Consider the following 23164-nt stretch of genomic DNA (forward strand, 5'->3'; position numbering starts at 1 on the left):
ACTACACTGTTAACTGATTCAAAAAAAGGGTCTCTTTTCTTTTTTTAAAGTTATATTTTATTGATTATGCTGTTTACAACTGTCCTATTCCCCCCACCCACCCCGCCAAATATCCCCCTACCCTCCAGCAATCCGCCCTACTTAGTTCATGTTCATGAGTCATGCATATAAGTTCTTTGGCTTCTCCATTTCCTAAACTATTCTTAACATCCCCCTGTCTATTTTGAACCTAACAATTACACTTCTTAATCCTGTGCCTTTTCTCCCATTCTCCCCTTCCCCCTCCCTGCTGATAATCCTGCATTTGATCTCCATACCTATGATTCTGTTCCTGTTTTGGTTGTTTGCTTAGTTTGTTTTTTAAATTCAGTTGTTGATAGTTATGAGTTTGTTGTCATTTTACTGTTCATAGTTTTGATCTTCTTTTTCTTAAATAAGTCCCTTTAACATTTCATATAAAAATGGCTTGGTGATAATGAACTCCTTTAGCTTTACCTTGCCTGGGAAGCCCTTTATCTGCCCTTCCATTCTAAATGATAGCTTTGCTGGATAGAGTAATCTTGGTTGTAGGTCCCCGCTTTTCACTACTTTGAATACTTCTTGCCAGTCTGTTCGTGTCTGCAAAGTTTATTTTGAAAATTCAGTTGACAGTCTTATGAGAACTTCTTTGTAGATAATTTTTTTTCCTCTTGCTGCTTTTAAGATTCTCTCTTTGTCTTTAATCTTTGGCCTTTTAATTATGATGTGTCTTGGTGTGGTCCTCTTTGGGTCCAACTTGTTTGAGACTCCGTGCCTCCTAGACTCGTATGTCTATTTCCTTTGCCAAATTAGGAAAGTTTTCTTTTATTATTTTTTCAAATAAGTTTTCAGTTTCTTGCTCTTTCTCTTCTCTTTCTGGCATCCCTATGATTCGGATGTTGGCACTTTTGGAAATGTTCCAGTCTTCTCATTCTCTCCTAATTTTTTTTGAATTCTTGTTTCTTCATTCTATTCTGGTTGACTCTTTATGTCTTCCTTATGTCCTAATTAAAAGATTTGAACCCTGGCTTCCTTCCCTTCAATCTTGGTTCCTTGTGGGTTTTTCCTTATTTTACTTTGTGTAACCTTCATTTCTTCCCTTATGCTTTTGCCGTACTCAGTGAGTTCTCTGAGCACCTTTATCACCAGTTTTTGAGCTCTGTATCTGAGGTTGCTATCTCCATTTCATTTAATTTTGTTACGTTCTTTCATTTGAGCCATATTTCTTTGTCTCCTCAATTTGGCAGCCTCCCCGTGTTTGATTCTGTGCATTAGGTAGAGCTGCTGTGAGTCTCTGTCTTGGCCCACCTGTTACTTTGGATGGGGTACAGCCTCAGGTAATCGTCAGGATGGGGCAACCCTCTTCACCATTTTGTGGTTCTGTATTTGGGGGAAGGGTTGAAGAGGGGTCAATGCCTCAACCTGGCTGCTGGAGGCTTGCTTGGTACTCCCCCTGCTTCCAGTTACTTTACCCTCTTCCCATATGTGACTGGCACCCTTCTAGCTGTTGGTCTGGTGGTGATACCCAGAGTAGGTGGGTTTGCGTATGTTCTAGAACCCTGCAGGCCCTTTAAATGACTCTCCAGAGAGACTGGCAGTTTCTTCCACCACTCCAACCCGCACTGGTTTTTGCAGCCAGAAGTTATGAGGCTTTATTTTTAGCGCTGGAACCCTGGGCTTCACGGTCTTGCCTTGGACTGGGATCCCTCGCTCTCAGGGTATCCCTCCTGATTTTTGTTCACCACACATGAATGTGGAACCGCCCACTCCACCAGCCACTGCTGCCTCCAGGCATCCTCTCTGTCCCAGCCTCCCCCGGGATGAATATGGCTTCTTTAAATCCTTGGTTGTCGAACTTCCATACAGTTTGATTTTTCGGCAGTTCTGGGTGATTTTTGTTTTGAGGTCAGTTGTGATCCTTTTTATGGTTGTGCAAGGAGTAGAAGCATGTCTACCTACATCTCCAGAAGCATGTCTACCTACATCTCCATCTTGACTGGAAGTTGAAAAAATTTTCTTTTCAATAGTCAATAATCAAAGAAAAAAATGGCAATATTCTTTACATTTCTCACTGGTATCTCACTACATGTAAACAAGCTTAATCTGAAGCATCTATGAAAGGAAAAGTTTATTTATGACCTAGCAACAGTTATGAAAATTTATGCTGAAAGTTTTCATAATATTTAAGATTTTATATCTGGTATGAATCAATGTACAGAATATTTTAATTATAATGGACAGTGTTATGTAAATTAGCTGCAAAAAATGACAAAAAATAGCTGATAAAATTTAGAGGTCCTTTTCAACTTATGAAATATCCTTTGGGATTTGATGTTAATAATACTGAGCTGACACAAGAATTAGTGAATTTGCTTAATTTAAGTAGCGCAACTTTGAAACTGACAACCTTTTGCTTCAGAGTATAATGAATTCTACTAAAACAATTGTAAGCCAATTTTATCAATTTGGATATAAATGTTAAAAATTACTTTTGGTACTTAATCAAAATATTGAAAAACATAAGTAGGCTGAGAACACCTTAAGTATGTAAGTCTATGTTTTCAACCATAAATTATGAAATCTAAATGAAGATTAAGTATTTCTGATGAAAATTTAGTAACCAAATTGAGATGTAAAATATCTACCAGTTTTTAAAGAATTCATACAAAAACTATGTAAAATATCGTGATATTTTTATATTGATTATCAGTTAGAATGATATATTTTGAATATATCAGGTTAAGTAAAATATATTCAAATTAATTTAGCCATTTTTTGTTTTTAATGAGGCTACTGGAAAATTTTAAATTATATGTGTGGCTCAAATTATATTTCTGTCACACAGTGCTGTTCGAGGCATCATTAACTAAAGATGAACATAATTAAGTTCTTATGAGAAGAGCACATTCTTTAGAACAATGCTTTCAACTACTAAAAAATCATCTTGGAAGTTCACATTACAATTGCCTACTACATTATATGCACAACACACAGTAAAAAGTCTCAGCATCAGAATGTAAATTTGTCCAAGGAAGATTCAATGTTGCACTATGTTTTGCAGCATTTGTAGCTTCAGTGTTACAATAGCTTAAATAATCTTTTATAAAACTAAAACAGGGGTAAACCATTCTCTAGGAAACTAGTTGCAGAATATAACAGCAACAAATTATATAAAGGTAAGGAGAACGGTAAAACTGGGTGCCTGTTAAAAGTAAAGATGCAATCATATGAAAGCAAAGAAAAACAGTAATACTATAGCAGCTACACATTACAATTTTGCTGCAACGGGGATAGGCATCTCATTTCCTATACTTACATTCTAAAGACATCATAATGTTGGACTCACAAAAAATACAACAGCAAAGCAAAAGCACAGCACTTTTTAAGTTAGGGAATTGTAATTTGTCTGAAAACAGAAACGAGTCTTGTACATCCTCATGATTTCCACAGAAGCCCAGGAGAGTATCCATCACATGATACTAAATTTATTTCTTTGTAATTTACTAAGTGTAGTATGTTAAATGCTTAAATTAAGTTTTACTTCTGGTTTTATTAAAGACAAAGAGAAAAAATAGCAATTAAAGTGCCTAAAGAGGTTTTGGGGTTCTTTTAGTAAATAAATACAGGATAAATTTATATCGTAAGTACAGTGATACACAGGACAGACATACACACCAATGGATCAGTACTGAAAGTCCAGATATTAAACCACACATATGTGGCCAACTGACTTTAACAAGGGTGCCAAGTCCTCTCAATGGAGAAAGAATAATTTTTTAACAAATAGTGCTGGACAACTGCATTTCCACATAAAAAGGAAGAAATATACCATATACAAAAGTAAACTCAAACTGGGTCAACAATCCATATGAGCTAAAATCACAAACCTGTCTCACAAAAACACAGGGGTAAATCTTCACGATCTTAGATTGTCATGATTATGGCACCGAAGTATGTGCAATCAAAGAAAAAAACTGATAAATGGGATTTTATCAAAATTCAAAACCTTTGTGCATCAAGAGATATTACCAAGTTAAGTAAAAAGACATCCTACCAAATATGTGGAAATATTTGTAACCCATGTACCTGATAAGCGCTTACTATTCAGAATTCCTACAACACACAAACAAAAAGACAAACAACCCAATTTTAAAATGGGCAAAGGACTTCACAGACATTTCTCTAAAGATATGTAAATGACCGATAAGCACATGAAAAGATGCTTATCATTAGTTATTAGAAAAATATAAAGTTTCTTAAAGTACCAATACAGAAAATAAAGTCTAGAATTCTAATATTTCTCTCCAAAAAGAAGTGGGCATGACTTCTCTTCCCTTTTGCTCATCAAATGCAATATGGATATAACAGAAAAATAAGAACTTATTAAAAATCAGAAATACCTGTATTAATATCCTGACCCCTGCATTGGTGGCAATTATTCAAAATTTCTGATCCTCCACTTTTTTATCTATAAGCAAAGTCCAAAAAATCCCTAGTTTCCTTTTTTCTATTTATATTCCCTTATCTCTTTTTCTATGCTTACCACTATAAGTAATGAAATTTCAAGTGGATATCCCTTTTGATCCAGTAATTTCACTTTGGAGAAAGTATCGTGCAGAATATAAAGAAAGTTCTCAATGTGCTATTATTATTAAAAGATCTTTAAGATACATGTGAAATTTTAAAAAAAGTCTGTACACTATGCTCTCTTTTCTGTAAAACAGAAGAGAACATCACTATATTTGTGTGTGTGTGTATGCGTGCACATGTGTGCACACATAAAGATATTCTGGAAATATTTTTAAGTACTGTATATATTTAAATATTTCATATTTACTATTTCGGACATGTCAAAAGGAGGAAAAGACTGACTCTATCTGGATAAGAGGAAAGTAAAACGGAGGCCCCAGAATAAGCACACTGCTAATGGTGTTAACCAGAAAATGAATGATATGAATGCGTTCCATGTATCAAAGGCTGATTCAAATGAGGTGTTTTTTCACATTATATTTGTTCGACATAATGAACAAATACAGAAAAAATAAATCCTCTTTGTTTCACTATAGTGTTTCTCTTCACTCTGTTCTAATACTTGCCTTTCTAAACATCTCCAGAATACATACATAACACATATACAATATTATATGCATTCATTCATTCCTTGGTTTGTCAATGTAGATCTTCATGCTTAAAAATTTAGATCATTTTAGCCCTGGCCAGTGTGGCTTGATTGGTTGGAGCATTATCCCATACACTGAAAGGCTGTGGGCTCAATCCCCAGTCAGGGCACATACATAGGTGGCGGATTCTGTCCATGGTCAGGCAGGTACAGAAGGCAAACCCCCTCTTTGTTTCTCGCTGTCTCTGTCTCTCTCTCCCCCAACTCCCACTTCTCTCTAGATAAGCAATGAAAACATGTCCTCAGGTGAAGATAAAAAGAAAAAAATTTTTTTAAATTTTGAATTGACAAATTTTTATTGTCTACATAATCTATCATCAATATGTAGCACATGTTTTAGAAATACTACTAAGGAACAACACAATTGAAAAGAAGAGTGAAAAGAAAAGTAGCTTGAGCCCACACTTTGTAAGACTTTTAATGCAAACTAGGTATTTTCTATTATGTTGTATGAGCAATAGATAGCCACTAAAGTTTGCATAAGAATGAGGGATGATGTGAAGAAAGAATGTTCTTAGATAATAAATTTATCTCAAAAGCTGGGAGATTATCCGTACTAGTCAAAAATTGGAACAAGCCAAATGTCCATCAACTAACTGATGAATAAACAAAATGTGGTATCTCCATATAATGGAATACTATTCAGCCATAAGAAAAGTATGCAGTACTGGTGCATGGCATAACGCAGAAGAATCTTAAAGACATTATGCTAAGTGAAATAAGCCAAACACAAAAGGCCATATATTGCATGATTCCATTTGCATAAAATGTTCAAAACAGGAAAATCCATAAGGACAGAAAGTAGACTGGTGGTTGCCTGAGAAATGGGAAGTGACTGCTAATGTACATGGGGTTTCTTTTCAGGGTGATGAAAATGCTACAGAATTAGAGAGCAGTGATACCTGCAGAATTTCATGACTATTAAAAACCCACTAAATTGCATACTTCAAAGGGGTAAATTTTCTGGTACATAAATTATATCTTAATAACAGAGAAAGCTGGGGATATGTCTAGAAAGCAACTATATTGGTTTAGCAATGAGTACGTAAGAGCCATCAGAGCTTTTATTGTTAATCCCAATCCAGGGAGCTCTATTCAGAGTACTGTACTCCAGAGAGTACCCCTAAGAGATGAAATAGAAAGAATAAGTTTAAGAAAAGAGGTAAAAGGACTATCAATGATACTTAATAAGTGTCTGAATATAAAGAGGAAGGTATTAAGAACAAAAAAAAATCTATTTTCTCTTTGATTCAAAATGAAACATTCACAAAGAGGAAATTCAACAAAAGTTAACATTTGTTATTTTGGAACTGAGGAAATAAGGTCAATTTGTAGTCTCTTATCCATACTTTTCCAAATTTTCAACTATGACATTTCTTATATAATGAGGAAAATGTATAAAAATGTATTTAACTTTATAAACAAAAAACTTTGAATCTCAACCATAGAAAGAAACCATTCTAAACACTAACAACCTACCCTATAGAGTCAAACATCATTAAAGCCAATTTCTTGAGTTCATATACTATTGTCTCTAATAAATTATTTTTAAAAAGATCATAATCTATATCTGCACTGTCCAATATGGTAGCCACTAGTCAGTGAACACTTGAAATATGGCTAAGATGTGCTATCAAGCATAAAATATACACTAGATCTCAAAGTTAGTGCTAAAATGAGAATCTAAAATCTCATTAATGTTTTCAGTTTTCATATTGATTTCATATTGAAATGATAATATTTTAGATATATTGTGTTAAATAAAATATACTTCTTAAATTATTGTCACTGTTTCTTTGGGTTTCTTTTTTATGTAGCTTTGAAATCACTTAAATTTGGATATCGGTTTGCATTATATTTCTACTGGATAATGCTGTGTGAGAAGGCAGCTAAATGAGCTTTTTGAGAGTTTCACTCAAGTCCTCCCATGGTCCCCTTTATCTTATGCTCCAGGAAGTAAGGCTTCCCTGAGTGCTTCCTGCACTAGAAAACACTGCATGCACCAAGCAACATGGTACAAGCAATAACGATAGGAAGTGACTAGGAGGGGAACGTTTTATGTTTCCTAAAATTCAAACTGTACTATGAACCTTAACAGGAAAACCTGAGATGAGTACATTTTGAGATTGTCCTGAGGGTTATAACTATCTTAAGTAGCAGGTGAAAAGCCTCAGATAGTAACAATGTGAAACTTTTTAGAAGCTTGGAATTTCTAGTTGAAAATTACTTATTTCTGTTTATGGTCCTACACAGGCAGTAAGTAGAAAAGTGGGTGAGGAAACTATGCAAGCACATATATAGGTTAGGAGAGCCAACTCTGAATATGCTGGGAAAATATACATATACAGGCAAAGTAGAGGTCAAGAACAACACAGAAATATGTTTAGAAAGCTTCAAGGAGAATCATTTTACCCCCACACTGAAGCAAATAAACCTAAGACCTAATAAAGAAATTAATATTTTGCAGATATCATTAAAATCCTTAATGAGTTGACTTTAAAATTAGGAAGATTATTGTGGGTAGGCCTGACCTACAGAGATCAGTTCTTAAAAGAAGGTGAGGAGATTCCAAGGGAGCTTCTCCTACTATCCTTGAGGTAGCGACCAACCATATTGATCTGCCCATCGAGATGATAACATGGTAAGAACGCAAGGGTGGCCACTTGGAGACACTAGGAGAGTGGTCCCTCACTGACAGTCAACAAGAAAAACAAGGACACCATCCCTACAAACACAACTGAATTCTGCAACCACCAGGGAGTCTGGAAGATCCTGAGCTCCACTCAGGTGAGATCGAAGCCCTGGCTGACAACTTACTTTCAGCCTGGTAGGACCTGAGGACAGGACCCAGCTCAAGCATGCCAAGACTCCTGCCCACCGGAAACTGTGATAAGATGCTAAAATTGTGACAATCTGCAATGCAGCAACGGAAAACTAATACAGATGACTTCTTAGATTTGAGGAAACATGGTTTATATTATTTCTCTAAACAGCTGCTAACCTTTTTTCTATCATCAAAAACAATTTCTAATATTTCACTTTATTAAGTGATATGATTCAATCCCACAGGTTAGCAGTGTAAGGTAATACTACTCTCAAAACTTTATAGGTAAAAAGGAAACAAACGTTATAGCAGCTAAGAATTTTATTTCCTCCAACTGGGCATACAAACAATACTATAATCTCAGTATACTTGTTTCTGCCTGTAGAAATCTATGACATAGCTTCCCTCCCCCCGCCACACACACATCTCAGTCCTTAACCTCTTCTAAAGGAGTGAAGGTAAAATTGAATGGGTGGTAAGAAAAGCTAATTTTGAGATCTAGGATGGTCATATAATGTGGGGCAATCATCTACTTTTTTAAAACCTCAAGGAATTCAGCTATTTTTTAAGGGAATAATAGAAATCTCAAAATCTGGAGTCTAACTAATAGAAAAAAAATACATACATATATGCTTATATAAATGGATAATAACGTGTGCTCTGCCAACCTTAGAGTATATAATAAATGCCATTGAAAATAGTCTGCACTTCTTTAGATCTTATATGCCAGGCACTGTTCAACAAATTATATATAAGAAATTAGTTTACAGATGATAAATATAGCACTGAATAGTGATTAAGGTCCTAGGCTCTAGAACCAGGCTGACCAGATAGAATCCCAGTTCCACTAGAACCTAAAGATGAGATCTTGAGCATGTTTAACTTCCCTGCCAAATTTTCAACTCTAAAATAGGGACATTAAGAATACTTACTTAAGAAGCAATCATGAGGAGGGAATGAGTTGATACATACAGAGGACACTGGAGAGTGCTTGGCACATATTAGCACTCAAATGTTGACATCAATATAATTTTTATAATAGTGCCATATTAACATTCATTTCTAGGAAAAGCAACCTATAGTAGATAATGTAAAAAAATACTAAGAAGCCTAATACCTAGAACCCTAAACTCCTGACATGATTATCTGATTCCCCACACCCAGTCCCTAACTCCTAAATTCTTATTTACCGGAATTCAATTCAATTTAGGCATATTTAATCTGAATAGAATATAATTCCACACACTGCTCTTAGTGTTTGTATAAAACTTTTGATAAAATTTTACAAAAGCATAAAATTAAAATTCTGGAAGGGGAAAAGTTTAAATGTATATAAATAACCCTGGTTACAAATACATTTTAAATGCAACCAAGAGGAAAGAGAAAATCTTTTAGGAAACAAGTTAAAGGCCAATATCCAGGTTTAGCTCTTTTTAAGGTAACAAAATAAGACTATGAAAATTATTTAAATTTCATAATGAACAAATAAAAATCATACTGCACAGATGTCAAAACTACATTCTCACTATATTTATTAAATGTAAAACACCTATAAACAAATTAACTGGATAAGGAATAGACCTGTGTGAAGTATGGGAAAGAAGAAAAAAAGATTATTTTAAATGACAAGACACCATCTCAGCAAACAAAACTAGTTTAAGAAATCACAAAAAGGAAACACTCCACAGGTAACCCATTGACTAAAATAATTCATACCTTAGATACCAACAAATCATAAGTTTTCAAATCCAAATTAATATATTTCAGAGGCTTATCCCCTAAATAAGAATCTCTTTCATAAGATTTAACTCTTAACTACAAAATACATTTTACACATAGAAAAAAATTATAAATACCACCTCGCTCCACAATCTTTTAGATAGATTTCTTCTACTGTTAAAGATACATCTGGGACACCTGTCCTGATGGTGATACCAGAGCAAAACTAAATTTAATATAAAATGCAGGTTAGAGGCCCTGGCTGCTGTGGCTCAGTGGATTGAGCGTCGGCCTGCGAGCCAAGTGTCGCTGGTTCTATTCTCAGTCAGGGCACATGACTAGGTTGCATGTCAGGTCCCCAGTTGGGGGCGCCTGTGAGAGGCAACAACACAGTGATGTTTCTCTCCCTCTCTTTCTCCTTTCCCCTCTCTTTAAAAATAAAATAAATAAACAAACAAATAATTTTTTTAAAAAGTGCAGGTTAGTACAAGTCAGCAAAAATTACAGGCTTAAATTTCACAATTATGTTATATAAGGATATAAACCTGGGAATTGCTTCTCAATGAGTGTATTTTTTTTCTTTCTAACATCTGTATAGAAGAAATCCTATCATTTCCAACTCCTATTTCAGACTTAACCAATGACCTCCCATTTTCAATACAAAACTGCTCCACTGAAACTTAAGAGGCAGCATGCATGGTGAGTCAGGTGGATCTGGACTTATATCCAGTTCTGTGGGTTCCAATTCCTAGCTATATGTTCTTGGAAAATTATCTTAACCTGTTTCTTCTGCCATAAAAGGGCTTACTGGTACCTACTTCTAGGGTCTCCTGGGAGGAAAATAAAATGATGCATGTAAAAAATCATAGCATAGTGCCTGACATACATAAACACTCCGTAAGTGGTAAAAATGTTGATCAAAACAATAATTATCAAATCAATATTCTTATCCTCAAGACTAATACCCCTCTTTCTCCTATCTAATGCTTACAAAAACTGGGGCAGCTCTCAGGTAAAAATTAATCATCATCAAAAAAAAAAAAAAAAAACAGAGGGGGAGAGAGAGAGAGAGAGAGAGACCTAACCTGGTAGGCACCTTCCCCAGCTCCAAGTGCCCTCTCTCTCTCCTATGCTTCAATAGCCTCATTCACTATCCATACTTGAAAGTAAATACATACTCTGCTTGGGCCCAAGTGTAGAAGCCTTACTTAACAATTTTACTTAATGATAGCTCATCCAAGATGTAAGATTAATACTAAACATTCTTCTTTCCAACAAGTTCAATACTAGAATGGGTCCATAGTTGAAAAAGTAATCAACCAAAAGTGCCTTTCAAAAAGTATTTGTTGGATCAAAAATCTCATTACTGAAACAAGAAAAAGGTCCACCTAATGAATCAGAGGTATGTACCAAATATCTAGGCTGTTTTACTTCCAGAATATGCTTTCTAGGAATGCAGGAGAAAAAAAAGTTTGCATGGAATCTCAATCAACTATTGGAATTGGCTTCTAATTCAATCAATAAATTATCGTTGAATACCTATGGACAGGTAGTACAGTAAGCACTTGGAAACAAAGGTGACAAGGTACATCCTCCTTGCCCTGGTTGGGCAGCTCAGTTGGTTAGAGCGTTGTCCTGATATGCCAAGGTTGGAGTTTGATTCCCGGTCAGGGCACATGCAAGAATCAACCAATGAATGCATAAATAAGTGGAACAATAAATCAATGATTTTCTCTTTCACTCTCTCTCTTTCTCAAAATCAATAAAAATAAATAAAGAAAAATATAATATCCTCCTCATATAGAGACTATTAAAAATCTTACCATTTCTTCTCTTCCATTCATTTATTAACATACTATAGGCCAACGATAACAGCAGAAAATGTTAGGCACTTTGAGAGTGGAGATAGTAACAAAAAGGATAAATAAGACATAACCGTTGTCCTCAAAGAACTGACAGGCCAGTAGAAGAGAAAAACACAAATAATTAGGTTAAGTGCTATAAAAGCCACATAGATACTGTAGGTAACCAGAAGAAAGTACAAACTAATTCTACTTACATAAATCAGGACAGTCTTCCTAGAGAAGATAGTGTTGAAGTAGGATCTTAGGAGATAAATATTTCACAAATGAAAGGGGAAAAAAGTTACTCCAGGAGGAAGAAATAAGGAGGTGCAGAGACAAATACGCAAGAAGGTATATACACACACAAATACGCATTGAAGTATATACATGCTGTATGTAAATGAATATACAGTGTTTAGATACAAGTGAAAGAAGTTATCTGAACTAGAAAATAGAGAAAAAAATGTGACTATGTTCCCAATTCTCCCAACTAATAGCATTTAATTTTCTCCTGTAAATAAACGGATAGTGCAGGGAGATGTGAATGGTAGGTGAAATTCTGGACCAGAAAGTCTCTCCCTTAAGCAAAGTGTCAATTCAAGCAGGAATATAAAGGACAGTAGCAAAGAAATCAATTTTGAAGCTCCTAAAAAGGACAGGGAATGGTAAGGGTTCAATGTTAAACAAAGGGGAAAAAAAGAAAGAGAAAAAAAGGTCCTAAATTAAAGAGCACTTGACCTGGAAAGTGATAAAACATAAAAAGCGTGAGGAAAATAAGACATGATACAAGCTTTCAATAGATGATTCCATTAACCCCAATACTTGCTTTTGCCATTAGTGTATATTTAACTTTATGAATATTTACACATATGGCACTCACATCTCTTAAGCCCCCTACTCTTGATATACTTTTACGTGAATATTTTGCCACTATAAAAAATCCATTTAGGAAAATCTACCTAGTAACCTTTCCTCATTTCTGAGTCAGTGTAAGCATTCTCAGATTACTTTTGGAGTAGCTGCTATAACCTTTAGAACAAATCATAAAATCTATTAATTTTCCTTTATGTCTGTCTTTTAGAATGTTAAATGAGGCTTATTCCATGTCTATCACTTATCTTTATCAATAATCAGTACTTATACAGAATCTAACTGGTAAAGTTCCTTACACAAAGAAAGTAAGTAAGAAATTGAGGGCAAGGTTTCCCAGCCCTGGCACTAATGACATTTTGGACCAGATTATCCTTTGTTGTGGGGTGCTGTCCTGTACATTGTTTTTGCCTGGCCTCTATGCACTAGATACTAGTAACACAACACACACACACACACACACACACACACACACACACACACACACACACACACACACACACACCCTCCCCCAAGTTGCAACCCTCAAAAACATCTCCAGATATTGCCAAAATTCCCCTGGGGTCATTATGTGCCAGGCATTCCTCTGCATTTCTTATTTATTATTTCATTTAATCTAACAACATAGTGTCCATGAGGTAGTTGTTGTTTTTCCCATCTTACAAACTAAGGAACTGAGACCAAAAGAGGTCAACGACTTGCCAAAAGTCACACAACCAATAAGTCTGTTCCTGAACCCACCTAATGGTGGCTTGAGTCTCTGCTCCTACTCACTATGATGCCATCTCTTATTAATACCTCTGCCTTTACCACCTGATAATTGGATAGTATTATTTTGAATTTTATGTGGAAATAAAAACTAAAATTGTCCATACAAATGGAAGTTAAGAGGTTCCCAACCTCAATTCAGGATAAATTAACAAGTGTTTTTTAAGTACTGACTGTATGCCCAGTAGCAACTTTAAGAACTAAATTGGTTCAAAGAAAAGGAAACTACATTTATTAAGGATTCGGCTAAGGGCTTTTCTCATGCATTCTCTCTCTGAAATCTCACAACATCCCTGTGAGGCAAGTATTACCCTTGTTGAAGGGAGGAAGCTGAGGCTTGAAAGAGAAAAAGTGGTCCCTGACCTAAAAAAGCTTACAATATTATTGGAGAGACCAGAAAAGAAAGGATTAAAAAAGGAAAACAGAATAAGCAAGTTAAGTACTTCATTTAACAATATACAATACGTGCAAAGTAGAAAATAGGTGATGGGAAAGTATACAGTGAGTCAGGGAATACTTCTTAAAAGAGATTTCTAGTAACCCCTCTCTTAAGAAATGACACAGATGAGCAAAGGTGATAAGCTGTGGGGCCACACTTCTGTCAACTACGTAAAAACAGAAGTCTGGGGACCAAAAGAAAAGTTTTGTGACGGCCAATTTAAGTAGCGGGTCAAGAACATGAGTATAAGGCCGCCTTAAAATAAAGAACGAGCCGTAGCTGGAGACAATAAAACGGGTTCTAGAATTTTAGGGTGCTCCTGCCACAAAACACTTTCAAGCACAGCAACAGGAACAACTAAAAAAGATCTAAAGGTGAAGACTGACAGGGTTGGTTAAAAGTGGCTTAGACTTAAGAAGTCAAACACCAAATTTCATAAGATGAGTGATGGGCTGCCAATTTAGCTGGATGAATTTTGTCTTCCCCAACTAGACAAAAGAGCAGGGATTTTTATGTTTTGTTCAGTTAGATCAGTACCTGACACAGTAGGTGCTCAGTTACTACTTGTTGCTAAATAAAGGCAGTAGTATTCTAGTGACATATTCAGAAGCAAAGACCAAAAATGCCCTCAGTATTCAAAAAACCAGCAACCTAACAGAAATAACAATAATATAACACTGTAATATTTATTTGTATTGCAACAGCCAACACTATTGAGCACTAATTCTCAGCCAGACTCTGTGATGCATTATCTCACCCAATCCTCTTAACTACCCTATGAGAGAGGTAGGTACTACTATTTATCATCCCAGTTTTACAGAAAACACACAGGATAAACAGCTTGTCCAACCTCAGAGCAGCACAGCTGGAACCTGGATCTATCAACTCCGAAGCTTTCCTCTCAATAACTCGTCACAGATCTAGAATTACAAACATCTCTCTTAGGCAAGGCTTGAGAACTGTGGCCAATGAGGGAAAAAAAGACAACAAAACAAGACCAAAACAAACTCCAATGTAGTCAAAAACACTTTGTGCGCCCCAGGTATTGTAAAAATTTTCCCACACACATATTATCCCATACAGATTAAAATTTCAATGGTTTAAAGAATCCAGATGTTGAAAAGCTAGAAACTAGAGGCACTCATCTAATCAACATTTCAAAGGGTGGTAGATAACAAGAGGTAACACCCCAAGTCCACAACATAAAGAAATAACAGGGTGTGACCTCTGACTAAGACTGACCTCAAAACTTCCGGAGCCACTCTTCCCGGTGTCTGCTCTTCCCTGCCTCCTTTGCTGTGTCTCTCCCCTCCCCTGAATATCCCCCATCTCCCCTCTCCTACTAAATGACCTTCACAAAAAATCTGAAATTTCATGTTCCCTGCTCTAAATTTCTAATCTAATAAGTTAAAGTGTGAATGTTTCTCTAATGAAAAAAATTCTACCTGAGTAATAACTCAATAAAAAGCGCCCCCCCATTATAGCAGCATTCCAAAGTTTCCATTACCAAATTCACAGTAGTCAATTCAGAACCCCAGTCATGCAAAACTAGTGACTCCCATATTTATCTAGCCCTCTTATTATTACCTACATAACAAATAAGCAGGAAGAGACCATGCTCTTCTCCCATCTATTCAGTAACCTATTCATAATTATAAAATTCTTTTTTGAAAGTCTTTAAAATGGAAACTCCAATTGCTAACAACAAAGAAAAATATTTAAAATACTGAATTTTCAAAAATTATAAATTAACCACTTAACCAGATATCCACTAATATTTAAACCAATCTAATTTCTGCATTTTCACCAAAATCTAAACAAACTGGCCTTAAAAGAAGAAGTTAGAGAGTGAGGACAAGAACTGGCAAGAAAATCAGTGCTAAGAAATATATCTCAATCTTTCCTTTCTGCCTTTGGTTGTTTTTTCATACCCTTATCTTAAATATACAGTTCTATTAAATAAACAGACTATGAAGGCATAGCCAGATTGTGCTCAAAATAGAAATACTTTCCAAATACAAAAGTGATCCAGAAGCATTTATTTCTTGTACTGGCCAATAGAACACTGATTATGCCAAGCTTGAAGGAAATATTACTTTTGAAACGGGTCCTGTATTTAATAAATTACCTAAGCATGAAAGGGGACTATCAAACACTAACACAGCTAACTCTCTCTAAGCATTTTAGGAAAAGAAAAAAACTAAAATTTAATCAAAAACAGAATCACCTAAATAAAATCCCTTCTATCTCAATTTGAGATGAGATGTAATAATACAGATAAAACTTCTTAAATTTTTTCATGATTTCTTTAAAGCTTTTTATTCCCAATGGTTAAAGTAATGGACAGTTAAAAGACTTGATAACTGAATTACATCCTGATATTTCTGAATGGACAATTTAAACCATGGTCACTTTCAGAGATCATCAAATTATTTCAAAAAGAGTTCTTTCTGATCTAAACACTACTGAGGTCTTTGGAAATGAATTCAAATTCCAGTGATGTTCAAATCAGTCTTTCCTTTCTATAAAAAATAAGCACAGTAGTTCTCCCATTCCTCTAGTTTTTTAAAAAATAAAATGTTAATGAATCATGCACTAGTTGATATGCTTTTGACAATACTGCAGAATTACTTCAGTATTATTTGTCAAACTCAAGGTCTGAATTTTAATATTGGGCAACATAAAGCCTGACATTAGCCTGCTGTTTAGATCACACTTTTAAAAAATCTTTACCTTAACAAATTAACAGTGATCAGCCATATTACTATACGCCAGGCACTGGACTAAGCCTTGCATATGTTTTATATTATCTCATTTAATCATAACATGTCCTTCCTGCAAAGGACAAGGTTCTCCCCCATCAACAGGTGATAAGGCTAATATTAGAAGAATAAATAGCTTGTCCAAAGCCACGTGGCTAACAAATGAACTGCCTAACAAATGAGTCTTCTGCCTCCATAGTATGACTATATTTCATTAGGTAAATGAGAAATGAATTAGCAGTATGTTGCTGGCTCCAGGTATGCACAATATTTTCAACCATTAGATAGTGATGTTATTATTATTAGTGAAAGCAAGTCCTCATATCTAAAGAATGCCATGCAAAAGCCTATTATTTATTGCCCCTTACACTACCCTAAAAATATAGCATCCTAAAAGTCTCATAAGATAAATACATTCTTTCAAAATCAAACCAGCAATTTTATTGTGCAATTTCTCATGTGGCTCTAACATACAGATAGATGCTGCTTGACTTATGGTAGGGTTATGTTCTGGTAAACCTATCATAAGTTGGAAATGCATTTACTGGAGAGGCAGGGAGGGTGGTGCATGGATGTGAAAGAGAGTATAAGGGGAATAAATGGTGGTAGAAAATAAATAAATAAATAAATAAATAGGTAAATAAAAAAATATGCTTTTACTACACCTAACCTGCCAAACATTGTAGCTTAGCCTAGCCTTCCTTAAACATGCTCGTAACACTTACATCAGCACACAGTGAGGCAAAATCATCTCGCTGCCGCTGTCCAGCATCATAAGGAGTCATACTGCTTACCGCTAGCCTGAAAACAGATCAAAATTCAAAATTCGAAGTATGGTTTCTACTGACTGCATACCACTCTTGCACCATTGTATGGTTGAAAAGCCTAAGACAAATCATCATATGTCAGAGACTATTTGTATATTGATGGGTTCATTCAAGATGCTGTGTAATGAATAAACCAAAAAATAAAAATAAAAAACCCAAAACATAGTATCTTATCCAACGGTGAGCCTCTCAGAGGAAAGGCTAAGTGACACTGAAAAATATTTGCACTATACACTGATATGTTTTAATATTTCCTAAATTCCAGAGCAGCCATGCAGAAAGGAGCACTTGGCACAATACAGGAGGTACATGTGTACACAGACCCACTCACAACATGCTACCTCCTTCCTAAATCCACCCAAGGTTCCAGTAGCTACCTCCCAGCTGAAAAGAAAGAGCAGAAGAGACACAGTGTGGCAGCATAAACTGCACAATACCTGACCCACAAGTCATCTCTTAAGTGATGGGGAAAGAGCAAAAGATAAGATCCTCAAGCAATAAGGTCTCTTGTGCATTCTCGTTTTATCTTCGCACTACCTGCACTGCAGCTACAACACAAAGGATTAGCATGCTCTTTTAAAGAAATCAAGTATTACTTAAAAATTTTAAAGGTCTCAGAAAAAGCGTTATATATTAGTTCATCATTCAATACCCAAATCAAGTACAGAAGTTCCTTAAAATATTTCACAATTATGGAAGCGGAATAGGAGGAAAACTGTAAAGATGCTTTTGTGTATAATTATTAGAAAATATATAGCCTATGGTGTTCAGAAAATGTCATATACATTAGGAAATATACTCTAAACACACTGTGAAGATTACCATGAAAACGTATCATCAGGAGAAAACAAAAATCTAAAAGCACATTAAGGCATTAAACAGACTGATTTTATACATAGTGGAAAAAAGTTTCAAAGTAGAAAGGTTTAACAGCAAGAGTTCATAATTTAAAAGTAACTTTAGTCATCTGTTTGTAATGAGAATTCAGCTACGCTTAAAAAATAATAATACACCACCCTTTTCCCTGGTCCACTGAAAGTGTCACCAATAAAGAATATTTCCATTTGGAATATTTGCAGATATGAGATAAACACCTGGAATCTCTTAAATTGCCACCCACCCTTAAGCTTGAGAAAATGATAAAAATTATTTGAAAAGGCAAAAATTAAATTGAAGATTTTTAAAAAAGACTCCTCTCCTAATGAACAGAAAAGCAACTTTACAGCAACCCTCTAAAAGGTACACTAAAATTGTCAGATTATATAGACTTCTTTTTTAAAAGAAGAGGAACTGAGGTACCAATTACATATGTAGAAAAACTACTTAAAGTAAAAGCAGGTTTGAAACTAACTAAAAACTGATTATTATTGCAAGAGAAACGTCCTCCCCTGCCTTAAACAGGAGAATCCTGAGATAAATAAAATTCATGAAACCAGGGCAAAAATATACCATCATCCAATGCAGTAATTTGTTGACATATGACACAAATGTTTTGATATTAGCTACAATGTAAAATTACACAGAATGAATTATCCTTTCTAAAATACATTTGAGACAGACTAACCTAAGAAATTAACCCATGGGACATTTACTCTTGGATACAGCAACTCTTTTTAAAGTATACTTTTAAATGATTTAAGTAATCTGTTAAGATACGATATTGTATGTGAAATTAACAAAACAAAAATTATGGAGTTAATCAATCTACACACTAAATCAGTCACTGTAAGAGATGACAACTTTAAGAGACAAGTATCAAGCCTTAACGTTCTCATAATTTGGTTAATACATTCATCTGATTCAAGCCAACCGTAAACCCTTAAAATTTTATATCTAAAGTAAATGCTTTATAATATATTTTCAGAACCTTTCAAAATGATATCTATAAGCTCCTTCAACTTTTATCCATGGTGTATCTAGACAAGTAGATAGATGGATAGATAGATATAGATCAATATCTCCTTCCAGTATATATCACTATATGCCAACTATGGTATCTATGAACAAGAAACACAAGTAGTCCCTACTTTTATTGCATCCCTTTATAGATGTTCCTAAACCATAGTTTTCATCACTATCTTGCATAGTAGACTCTACGCCTTAGGCAGAATCATATTAAGACAACCCCAAGGAACACATCTCATTTGGAAAACAGACCATCTAAACTAGCCAATCCAGATTTGTAATAGATGGCGCTTATACTGCACTGTTGGTGAACTTGGCATTTGTCTACACCAGGGGTCCATAAACTGCATGCCAACCCCAACCTACCTCGTTTTTCCATATAAGGCTTTACTGGAACACAGACACACTCATTCACTCACATATAGTCATGGCTGCTTTCACTACAAGAGCAGAACGGAGTAACTGAGACAAAGACAACGTGTTCCATAAAATCTAAAATATTTACTAATTGGCCCTTTACAAAAACAAAGTTTGCCAACCACTCCTCTACACAATGAGACAGGAGAGGAGAAACAAGACTTTTCCAAGAACCATCTCCAAAGTACATGAACTGGGCTGCTGCTAGCCTAGGTGTGAGCTTTGTCAGGCAGTCATCCGGTGCTAGAACACACAACTGCACACCGTCAAGGATCTTTAATGGTCCTGTGTCAATCCCAAAGTGCCCAAAGCAGAGCACACATAAGATTGCCACTCCCTACTACAAGAGTCCATCTTTCCCACTGTCATTACTAGTAAATCATGTTAACCCAAAAAGGCTGCTCTTTAAATTCATCAAAAAGTAGTTTCGCCTACATAAAAAAAAAAAAAAAATGTTGTGGAAAGTAAGCGTAAAGAGAGCAGGCACCCATATGGCATATATTCCAGTCTCTGTACCCTCATCCTAGATCTAGTTCCTTGTCTAAATATCTCTTCCCCAGAGGGTTCCACCTTCTGAGTTATCACTCATAAGAAGAGGTCAAAGAAGCTACTAGGAAAGGACAGAATTCAAACTAAGCAACACGAAAGTGGGGATATGTGTATTCCCTACCTCACAATCCTCAATCCTTGTTAGAGCCAACACTAAATGCTAGCCACACTAGCTACAGGTTTCACCAGAAGAAAAAATAAAATAAAAAAGGACAGTCTCCAGTATCTCACACCTCAAAGATGTCTGGATTTTTAAGTGCCAAGTTGTTTTGTGTTCCTTTTTTAATAAAAGGGTTTACAAAAAAAGAATTTTCAGCACTTCTGTGCCAACACAGGGATATCCCCTTCATTGTACAGGACACAAAGACGCACACCAACTGCTAGCAAGGGAAGCAGCCTTCTCTGCCAGCTATTTTTAGCCCCACTTCGTCATGTTAAAAACCAAACTTAGGATAATAATGCTGGGCAAACTTCAAAAACATGAATATGGTGAAATAAATCTGTCCTTTTATGTCTAAGTTTCTTAGCAGTGAAACCATATATATTCTTCTGAACTTAACCTCAGGGGACCTATATACTCTACAAGTTGGTCATAGCTATTTCAAAAAATACAGTCATATGCCCTAAGACTGAAGTGGTGGCCATGTTTAAAGGCTGTTCCTCCCTCTTCAGTTTCAACTCTTATCCACTTTTAAAATATTTATTTTAGGGAGAGTTTATCCATTCTCTGTTCTTACTATAGCTTTGGTAACTTCAACAGATTCCCCTTCACCCCCAAGTAAAAATACCCATTTTTCATCCTCCATCAGCACTCCTGAGAAACCGCAATCAATACTTTGAAAAAGCTTCCCAGCTCTACATTTTCAGCACATCACTCATTAGTTTGAATAGCTTATTGTCTTGAGATTGCATCAACCTCCAACATTTACCCTAAAATTTAAGGGCCAAAACAAAGTACAATGCCCCATTTCTGAATTACTTTTTTACAAGAAACCACTAGCAACATACTAAAATACTGGAAGGGTGTTCTTTTTCACTCCTTAGTCTGTACAGCTCTTCAATGACCATGATGTAAAACTACTGTTTCCCTAGAAAAAAAGAACAGACCAATCCAGGTGTAATGCCGCATGGCCTAAAATACAGTTTTTCCTCAATCATCTAAAACATACGTTGTTCTCAATTGCTTCTTTGATCTATAAACATGTATCTACACAAATACAGACTGACCCTAAGCCTATTCAACAACTTCCCTCTGTATTCCCATCAAGCTAACATCCTAATTAGTTTATCCCTCACACCCTCTAATTCCAAAAGTCTTAAACACTTCTTTCCTAAAGAGACCTTCCCAAATCTGGTTCAGACATTCCAATTAGTCTTGCATAGTTCAACACCAACATTTCCCTAATGAAAAATGTACAAATACATTTATATCTACAAGGTACCAAACACAGTATCTGACATACAGTTGCCGTAGATAAATAGCGGTCCATTCCCTCTTTCCTACAATTCTGTGCAATTTGTGCGTCATTGTTTTTGCCACCTCTAAGTAAAAGCATCTCAAAGATGGGGAATCCCAAATACTTTGCTGTTTCATTCATACCCAAATATGCAATAAAACATTATCAAGATTTTTAACCAATCTATAATCAAAGCAATAAAAAGTCCTAGAGTTAGTAAACAACTTTGATGGGGTACAATCTACACTCAAACGAAGCTTGTTGGTTTGTCATCCCTTCCTCTCCTACAAAAAACAGCCTATGACAGACTAGACTTTTTTTCTTCCTGTTTCTGTACAACATGGGATACAGGGATTCTTCCAGGTCACAAAATAAAAGGAACAGAGACATTCGTTTTTGCTTTCATGTCTAACATTACATCTACTACTCAATATTTTCATGTCAGTACCCATTTAAAATTAACAGAACCTAAAGTTCCTTATAAAAACATAACAAGAACAAGACCTATAAAGAAAAAACAGATGAAGTTCCAGAGTACAGCAAAAGTGATCAAAGGGGTCAAGGAAATTAGTCTAAGACCAACAAAAAGAGTCAGGAAAGATAATGGAAAAGAGAAACAATCAAAATCTGTAAAACCAGAAAAAGATGAACTCCAGCTTATTCTAGCATTTCTTAAAACACAAACTCAGGATGTGTCCTGGAATGTTAAAGAGACAAGTTTGGGATAAATGAATTGTTACAAAACTCAAGGGCTAATAAACTTATAGAACTCATTATTTCAAAAGACAAAAACTACAGGATGAAAACATTGCTTGGGAACGTTTAAATAAATGTAATCGAGATCCTGACTGGAGCAGCTAGCACACCCACCAAGCTCCTCTCAGCAACGGCTTCGGAGAAGAAGCAAGACCACACCCCTGTCTATGAGGGGCCTTAATTCTGGATACAGTATCCCTATGCCTGTTTTGTGGAATAAAACTCCACCCCATGCTGAAGTCTGGAGGTCTCTGTAAATATATGAAAGGTTAATGACTTTCCTGCCCCTTAACTCAGCACTCTAAGAGGACACCTAAAATACAAATCAAAGATTTTATAGATTTCACCTCTAAAATAATTGAAGGAAAAAAATCATTCTTCAAAGCGTGAACAATCAAGTTTCTCATTTGATAGAGAAGACACTCAAATAAGCAAAGCCTCCAGTCATTCTGCCAAAGAAACAAGTGTTGCTGGCAATGAGGACATGTGCTACTCAAGATTTTTTTTTTAGTAAAGTATTTGGGTAAGAAATAACAACTTTTACACACTGGTTGAAGCACGGAACGCTCTCCCCTCACTGAGCTGGGGTTCCTAAGAACTCAGAATGTCTTGAGATCGGCTGCAGTGCCCTCCTGACACGCAGGAACTGGACCCAGGAAATGTGGAGGTGAAAAAAAACCCTGCTCCAATCAATAGGTACTGAAACGAAAATCTCTTCAAGGAAGAGTGCAAAAAAAGGGGGGCATTTTACTTCCAGGTGACCAGAGGATCGGAGGCTCCCACTTGAGAACCACCCAAACACGAGTCGCCCAGAGACAAAATGCACAGCG

General features: G+C 35.7%; 1 protein-coding gene across 1 annotated transcript in view; it reads right to left on the reverse strand.

Moving 5' to 3' along the window:
* The window catches only part of FBXW7 (F-box and WD repeat domain containing 7), a 164809-nt gene that overhangs the window by 140195 nt on the left and 1450 nt on the right, over positions 1-23164 (reverse strand). The window lies entirely within an intron of this gene.

The sequence above is a fragment of the Furipterus horrens genome, unplaced genomic scaffold, assembly GCF_987537825.1.
Source record: "Furipterus horrens unplaced genomic scaffold, mFurHor1.1.pri manual_scaffold_10, whole genome shotgun sequence".
In the NCBI taxonomy this organism is placed as follows: domain Eukaryota; kingdom Metazoa; phylum Chordata; class Mammalia; order Chiroptera; family Furipteridae; genus Furipterus; species Furipterus horrens.